At 38.5% G+C, this 8,225-nt stretch overlaps 1 long non-coding RNA gene across 2 annotated transcripts; it reads left to right on the forward strand.

Annotated features, from left to right (window-relative positions):
- Positions 1-244: 244 nt before the first annotated feature.
- On the forward strand, positions 245-3,111 carry LOC108528571 (uncharacterized). 2 transcript variants are annotated; one of them, XR_001885201.1, is made up of 3 exons: positions 245-343; positions 2,441-2,636; positions 2,877-3,111. It is a non-coding gene; the product is annotated as an uncharacterized LOC108528571 (long non-coding RNA). The 2 variants fall into 2 exon arrangements; XR_001885200.1 differs by lacking the exon at positions 2,877-3,111 and having other exon boundaries at positions 2,441-2,774.
- Positions 3,112-8,225: the final 5,114 nt, after the last annotated feature.

The following is an 8,225-nucleotide window of genomic DNA, read 5'->3' on the forward strand; positions in this document are numbered from 1 at the left end:
CCTGCTTTCTGAACATTGGCGGTGCACTCTCCTCCCTCCCCACACGATCCTGCAGCACCAAGCTTGATGAATACTTAGGAAGGCAAACCATCATGATCAGTAATGGAGCAGTCACTTAGGGTACACCTACTTCTTTGTGATTTGAATAATCTATTTCCACCCACCCCAGCCCCACACTGTCAACCACCTTCAACAATCCGGGGAATCAAGTTAATCTTCAATTATGTGAAAGAATTTCAGGAACGAGTGCAGCTCAAGTTACCAAGTAACTTACTGTTGTGAAAAGATTCATACTGCAAGCTGCCTAAATGCAGGGCTTTTAATGATGTTCCCCGCCAACAAGGTAAGAAAAATCTTTCCAGGCAGTGATAATCTCTAGATAGGGAACCTCCAAAACTTCTCAAGCTATCTTTAAAATGAATGCAACAAAACAAAATCTTTCTATATTTTCTCCATACATATTATAAAAAATAAGGTTGAATATCATAATCATAATTATAAAGTTGGGTTTAGTGGGATTTGTGTGTGTGTGTGTGTGTGTCATTAGCATTTCCTTCTTAATGGCATCAGAAATACTTAGAGAACAGGTTTTCTCTTAGAAGTCACAACTGCTCTGCTTCCAGTCCTAGGTAGCTTGCTAAAGCGCTCTATGCAGAGGGATTAAAAAGGAAGGTTGGGGGGCAGGGAGGTGGGACACCAGTCCAGGGACTACAGAAGGTTCAGATTTCAGTGCTGGCTGCAGACCTGGGCAAAGTTCACTGCTCCCTTTTCACGACATGCTACATACTTTTCAAGTTCCCACTTGCTTCTTAGAGAGGAAAAAATGTGGCCTCCGAGTTCAGGTTGCTAAGGACAAGCTGAGCCAATTTAACCATGCATTCCTTTTCTAAAAGATAGGCTGGGTTGTTGTTGTTTTTTCACTGTAAATACCAGAAAGTCTTGATCCTCCCTACTCTAAACAAATACTTTTGCTACAACTTTGAAGTCGTCTATCTCCCACGGTGAAAAACCAAGGATTGTATTCAGTAGCCTTTTCCTGCCTAAGTTTAGACAGAATTGAATAATATTCTACTTTGTAGCACATCCTCTTATCAGACACTGGGCTTCGTTTTTCCTCTTGATAATGATGGGTATTTAAAATGCATATGACTATTGGATAATACAACTCCCACTGTTCTAAGGCTTTTTATTTATTTATTTATTTATTTTTTTGCTTTGGCCTCATGATATATACGTCTACTTAGGGTGTTTTGAAGAGAGTGAAGGAAACAGACAGGACTTTGAAAGGAAAAACAGACATCTAATTGGCTGTCTCTTGCCGACCCTCCAGTGACCCTGCACTGAATACCTCTAATGGACATGTGTGATCTTGGAGCCTCTACTGCGATAAACAAGTTTCAGACTTTCAACTTGTTTTTGCAGCAGAATTCTTTATTCTCCTTAAAATTGATTTAAAAAAAAAAATTGAGTGAGCAAGGCATTAGCATAGGTATTTTACACAAAAGGGTGAAATGGTTTTCTAATTTTATAGATGTAATACTTTTTAAAAGAATTCGGCTTCATTATGAATTTAGTTCATGTTAGTGTGTCATTTTACATACTCTAAAAGTGGAGTTTTTTTAATATGGAAAGCAAATATTTGCCTTCAAAGCAGTAGTTACTAAATCCAAAAAGTTCAGAAAGTCAGTTAGGAGGCAATAATCTTAACTCCAAAAATTAATAACTCTCATGACATTGTTTATGTGAAACCTTGGAACTTCCTGTGCTGTAAACCATCTTTGAGTCAAGCTAGAAAATAGTAAGAGTCAACTCAAATCCTTTATGCTTCAAAAAACACATGAGACTATTGAACAGGCTACATTAAGTCATGTGGGGGTTAATGGGGAAAGCCCCCATTTTTACTTTCGTCAAAAGACTAGGAGACTCAGCCCCATCAGAGAGCTTTACGTTTCCCCTGCCACCTTAACTTCATGGGAACTGCCAGGGTACACTACCTCCTTTCTTTTCTTTCCCTTTTCACTATCTAGCATTTCTTCCCTTCTATTGTTCTTTCTTCACATCCATGTTGACCTTTTTTTTAACTTATCATCTAGGATCAATCAAGGCCTGCCTTGATGTTGCTCTGTGTCCTAACAGCAATTCTTCCTGGAATTATCTGTTCACATGGATGTCTAAATGTTTAAGCACCCATGTAAATACTATGGTATCACTTTCTCATCAGCAGGGCTTTTGTGAGTTACAGAAAGACTGAGACCAATGCCACCATTTGAGATTCCAATATGTGAAATAATAAAGACATCCCCTAACAGGATTTTTTAATGAATTAGGCTTTATTATTTGATATTTACAGTGTTTTCTGAGACTGTTCAATATAATAGAGGTAGTATTCCAGTTATTATATGTATTTATTTGGAAATAATGCCAAAACTCTACATTGTAGGCATGAAGATGGGGCTTGCCTCCATCTGGCCCTCCTGCCACCTTCAGCAACACGCCCCACATCTGATCCTGCTTACAGTTGAAGATGAATCTGGCATAATACAAAGAGCACTGGACCAGAAGCATGAAGTTTCTCTTATCTGTGCCTTGGTTTTCTCATGTGGAAAACGGAAATGCTGACATAAATAATCCCACAGGTCTCTGCTAGTACCATTTTGTGATTTTATATCGTGCTTACCACACCTAGAAACAGGGGCCATCATTCCAGCCAGCTAACAGAGAAAAATAAGATAAATAATCAGGCTTGGGAAAATACATTTCGTAGACCAAGTAAACAAAGACAACAATCTAGTATAAGTGTTATAACTGGGGGATGAGGGGTTGCAAATGGAGATCCACCACAGTCAACTCTACTTGAATTCCCCTGTTCTCGACAGGCAGCAGCAATCATAATGGACTTGGAGCACCAGTCCCACAACATCACAGGACATCCAGACATAATTGCATTAATACTCGCACAACTATCCGGTTATTCAGCATTGCCCAATATGTGAATAAAGCTCTTAGGAAAAATTAATGCTTGCTTGATGCTTTGACACATTTCCCTTTACAAAGCAAAGATCCCTACTCCTCTCACTTTCTCATATGTAGCATTACAACTAGTCAGCATCCACATGAGGCCTTATAATTAATCAGATCTACTGAGAGGTGGGTCCAAGATCCAGGGTAAGGAGAGATCAAGCAGAAACAAAATACACAGCCATTGCTCTGTATCTGCAGGAGATTGGTTCCAGAACCCTCTTCAATGCCAAAATCTGCAGATGCTCAAGTCTCTTATATAAGATGGTATAGTATTTGCATATAACCTACTCATATCCTCCTGTATACTTTAAATCATCTCTAGATTACTTACAATACGTAATACAATGTGAGTGCTATGTAAATGGTCATCATACTGTATTTTTATTTGTATTCATTTTATTGCTGTATTATTACTTCTTCTTTTTTTTTTTTTTTTTTTTTTTTTTTTTTTTTTTTTTTACAATTATTTTTAATCTGTGGTTACTCGAAGCTGCAGATGCAGAACCCAGGGATATGGAGGCCCAACTGTACTTTTACCTTATTATGTAGGCTATGCTAATATTAATGTCTAGAATGTTATGTTATTTCTTCTCAGATTTCAATAACAGTTGAGCCTCAGGGTCAAAGTATCAGGCACTAAATTGAAGAGAATGCTGATGATTAGGACAGGAAAGCAACGTAAGCATCTATTAGTCCAGCCTACTATGAAAAGTAGGAATTCCTTCAACAAACTTCTCACACATGCCTATCCAACTTCCCAATGATTAAAGCAATAACAACAGTAATGATAATAATAAATACATATTTCACACTTACTGTGTGCCAGACACTATCCTAAGTATATTGAGAACTGATTGTGAATCAGCACTTTTCCTAGGACTTCATAGACACTTAACTTATTGAATCTTGAAAATGCCTCTAGGAGGCAGGATCTATTATTGCTCTTATTTGTTAGATGAATCAATGGAAACAGAAAAGAGTTAACTAACTTGCCAGAGGTCACACAGTTAGACTGTAAAGAGCTGAACAACTGCACTAAACTGACTAGCCCTGTAGCCTGTCCTGCTAATCCTATGCTACCAATAGGGTTAAGGGACAGAGACAAAGTAGGGAATTAGAATCCATTTCAACACTACTTTAATTAATAGAAAGATCTTCAGTTTTCTGAGAGAAAACTGCCTCCTTTAGTCTTCATATTACACACTAGTTCTAAACAGAATAATGATTCCTTCTTCCATTTGACACTGCTTTTTTATCAAAGATTGACAAACTATGGCTTGTAGGCCAAATCTGGCCCACCATCTGTTTTTATATGGGCCATGAGCTAAGAACGGATTTCAAGTTTTCAAATGGTTGGGAAAAATATCAAAAGAAGAATAATATTTTGTGACACATGAAAATCACATGAAATTTAAATCTCAGTGTCTATAAATGAAGTCTTATTGGAACACAATCATACTTCACTTACATATTGTCTGTGGCTGCTTTTACTTTACTATAAGGTAGGAATTAAGTACTTGAAAAAAGACCACATGGCCCAGTAAAGCCTAAAATATTTACTATCTGGCCCATTGCTAGAATGTGTGCTCATTCTTGCCTTAAATAGTAGAAGGTGGTTCTCATGTCCTTTCCTAAAAGTGCTCTTTTTTATAGTAAAATACCTCAGGTCCCCCCAACCACCACCATCTTATTATCCCAGAAACTCTCCTCTGCCATTCTTTGGTGCATATTCTATCTCTCTTAAAATTCTTCTCAGTGGTATATGGCTATGATGGAATACTACTCAACAATAAAAAGGAACAAACTACAGTAGAGACACACAACAACATAATGAAACTCCAAACCACTATTCTGAGTGAAAAAGCCCTGCACGTCTTTTTCTCACTGCATAATTGTATCTACAGGAAATCCTAAAATGGGTAAAATTAATCTAGGGTAAAAAATCATATATCAGAATAATGGTTGTCTTTGGGAAAATGGGGCAAGGATTGGTGGAATGGGCATGAGAGAAAACTTTGGGATGCTAGAAGCATCCCAGATCTTGAGAGTTGTTTGGGTTACATAGTTGTGTATATTTGCCAAAATCCACCAAAATGTACATAGTTTGAACATTATACTCTATCCACCTCAAAACAAACCTTGTAAGTAAATATTGCATTCTAGTTAATGATCTGCATACTGAAAAGTTTAGTGGTAACGGTATCAAGACGCGCAACTCATTTGAAATGCGTCGGAAAATCAAGATGGTTGGATGATTGGGTGGAGGGAAGGACAGATGGCAAGAGATGTGAAAAAGCAAGAGAAGTAAAGTGTTCATTGTCGAAAGTGGGTGATGGATACCTGGATGTTCACTATCTAATTCTTTCACCTCCTACATTTAAGTCTTGTCACAACAAAATTTCCTTCTAAAATAACATTTTCAAAGTAAAATGTTTATGATAAATAGGGCAGACAGGATAAAGGTAATGTCTGGCATGAAACAAACTACTCTAAAAGTTGCACAAAGCAACATCATTATTTCCCTTCCTTTGTCCATTTTTATGTTAGCATTTATTTTCCTTTGATGTATCTGATTGGACCCTGAAATATCTACCTTAAATGTATCCAAAAAGACATCTTGGGTATAACCATTGGGACTAGTGATAAGAACTTATTCTATAATGGAATCTAATTCCATGGCAAGAGGCCAACTGTCATTTCTTTGTTTAAATTTTACGATAAGAGATGCATACGGTGAAAGACATAGAAACAGACCCAGTCAGATGCCTCCACCAAATCCACTTGTGGAAAACTGTAAATTCCATAAGTGAGTTTACACTCTTGTCTCATGAATGTGTAGAAAGAAGAATGCATTTGCTTGTTTGATTATAGCTGAATTTCTGCCTTTGTAACCCCACCAGTAGGTGGTCATGTATTTCTCGTACTGAGGTTCACTATCACTTCACAAACAATATGCTCAACACTGTTGCAAGCATCAGATGAGTGTGTGTGCATGACAAAAATTTGAAAAAGTCCTCAAAATATGCAGCCTAATCTCTGGATTAACTGTTTCTTTAAAGGGCCTCTGCAGTGTATAATCTGCAGACTGGTTCTGTTGCTTTTATGCAATGCCAATATTATTAGTAGCAATAATACAATCACACTTCAACTATTTGGAGGTCAATTAGCTGGAAAGTTCTACCTTCTGAATGGAAGCAAAGAAACAAGTAAGTAAGCAAGAAAAATTCTGTGGGCAGTCAAAATAGCTGCAAAAGCTTCAGGGTGCCAAACTCATATATTTGCTCATGGGAGAGTCTCTAAAGCCAATGCTCAAAATCCTATGATGCTTATTTATGCAAAATTCTAACAAGCCTGGGTTTCCAGCTCATAGCCTAACAGAGGTCGCGTATAGGCAGGCACAGTGAAAACACCAAGAATCAGAAGAGTTATTAGCCATCATTCAAAAACCAAAAAGGATTACAATTTGGGAGGAGGGAATTCAGGGGTGGAAAAGTCCACCTTAATGCTACCAAGTTAGCATTTTATAAACTATGTTCCTAAAATTATAGTTCCACAAGATATTAAAGAAGGATTTTTAAAAATAAAAAAGAGGACTGGGAATGGTGGCTCACACCTGTAATCCCAACACTTTGAGAGGCCAATGCAGGAGGATTGCTTGAGCCCAGGAGTTCTAGACCAGCCTGGGCGGCATAGTGAGACCTCCTCTATACCAAAAATCAGAAAAATCAGATGGGTGTGGTGGCATGCACCTGTGATCCCAGTTAGTCAGGGAGCTGAGGTGGAAGGATCACTTGAGCCCAGGAGGTCGAGACTGCAGTGAGCCATGATCGTGCCACTGCACTCCAGCCTGGGTGACAGAGCAAGACCCTGTCTCAAAAAATTTTTTAAAAAAATAAAAAGTAAGAGGAGGTGCTATCCTCAGATATGTTTAGAAAATACTGGTCTAATAGTGCTTCAATATTTCTATTGTGATTCTAGCAAGTTCTAGAAAGAACATTGATTTTGTGGTTGTTCTTCCTTTCCTCACTCCACATTTTTTCTTTTATTTTGGCTGAAACTTACAGATATTGTTTTGTTTTGTTTTTCTCATCATAATGATGTCCATCAGTCTGCCTGAATCTTCTGGTCTGGGTGTGGCTCTGACTTTTCAAACACCCTTCTTAAGCAGGTGTTTCCTCTCCTATCCCAAACATTATATTCCCTTCAGTTTGTGTTGTACAAATTCCAGGCCACATTTCTACTTTTTGAGGACAGCTTCCAAATCATCCACATGTTCACTTTCTTTTCCACTTCCCTCAGTTTTCACTTCCTACTTCCTTTCCCCATCTTTTTCCTCTCCAGATTGTATGCCAGGCATTCTTTGCCTATACTCTGCTTTGAAATCCTTCCTGCATTTCCTCTCTATCTCATAGCTTTGCAATTTTTGCTACTATTGCTCCCTTCCTGCATATTTCTTTCATATCATGAATCCCAACTACCTGTCCTCTCCTGACAAATCAAATGCATCAGCTGAAAGCCACCTGAAAATCCCTCTTTTCCCACCTGTGCAACCCCACTAGTTGACCTTCAACATGCATTTCTCCTAAGTGAACCCACCAGCATGCATGGGGAAAAGAGATATTAGTTCATTCCTCTTCCCTGGCAACCCTTGAGTATAGGACTATGAGCCCCCCTGACAAATAATGTCCTCCATGCCATCAACATTGGATTTTGAGTCAGTAGAACTGTGTTCCATCTTAAACTCTGCCTCTTATTTACTTGGCTCAGTCACTTAATGTTTTTGAACCTCAGCTTTCACATCTATAAAAGGGCAATAAGCCCTGATTTGTCCCACGGGGTTGAGTGGAGCCAATAAGGCCATGTTTGTGCAAGCTCTTCACCAGGTGGTGGATGTGACAATTTTATTCTTTCACTTGAAAATTTCATTCATATTTGAAGCCCTGGGAGTAGAGCTTCATTCTCTTTTTTTTATCTTCCTAGAGATGAGGTCTCATTTTGTCACCCAGGCTGGAGTACAGTGGTGTGATGACTGCAGTCTCCACCTCCTGGGCTCAAGAGATCCTCCGGCCTAAGCTTCCCAAGTAGCTGAGACTACAGGCTCACACCACCACTTCTGGCTCATTCTCTTTTATAGTCTCAATTTCTTCTGGCTCTACCAGGTTTTTGTTTATCTTTACATATATCAACTGAGTTCTCCAGTTTGA

The sequence above is a fragment of the Rhinopithecus bieti genome, unplaced genomic scaffold, assembly GCF_001698545.2.
Source record: "Rhinopithecus bieti isolate Rb0 unplaced genomic scaffold, ASM169854v2 scaffold_5130, whole genome shotgun sequence".
NCBI lineage: Eukaryota > Metazoa > Chordata > Mammalia > Primates > Cercopithecidae > Rhinopithecus > Rhinopithecus bieti.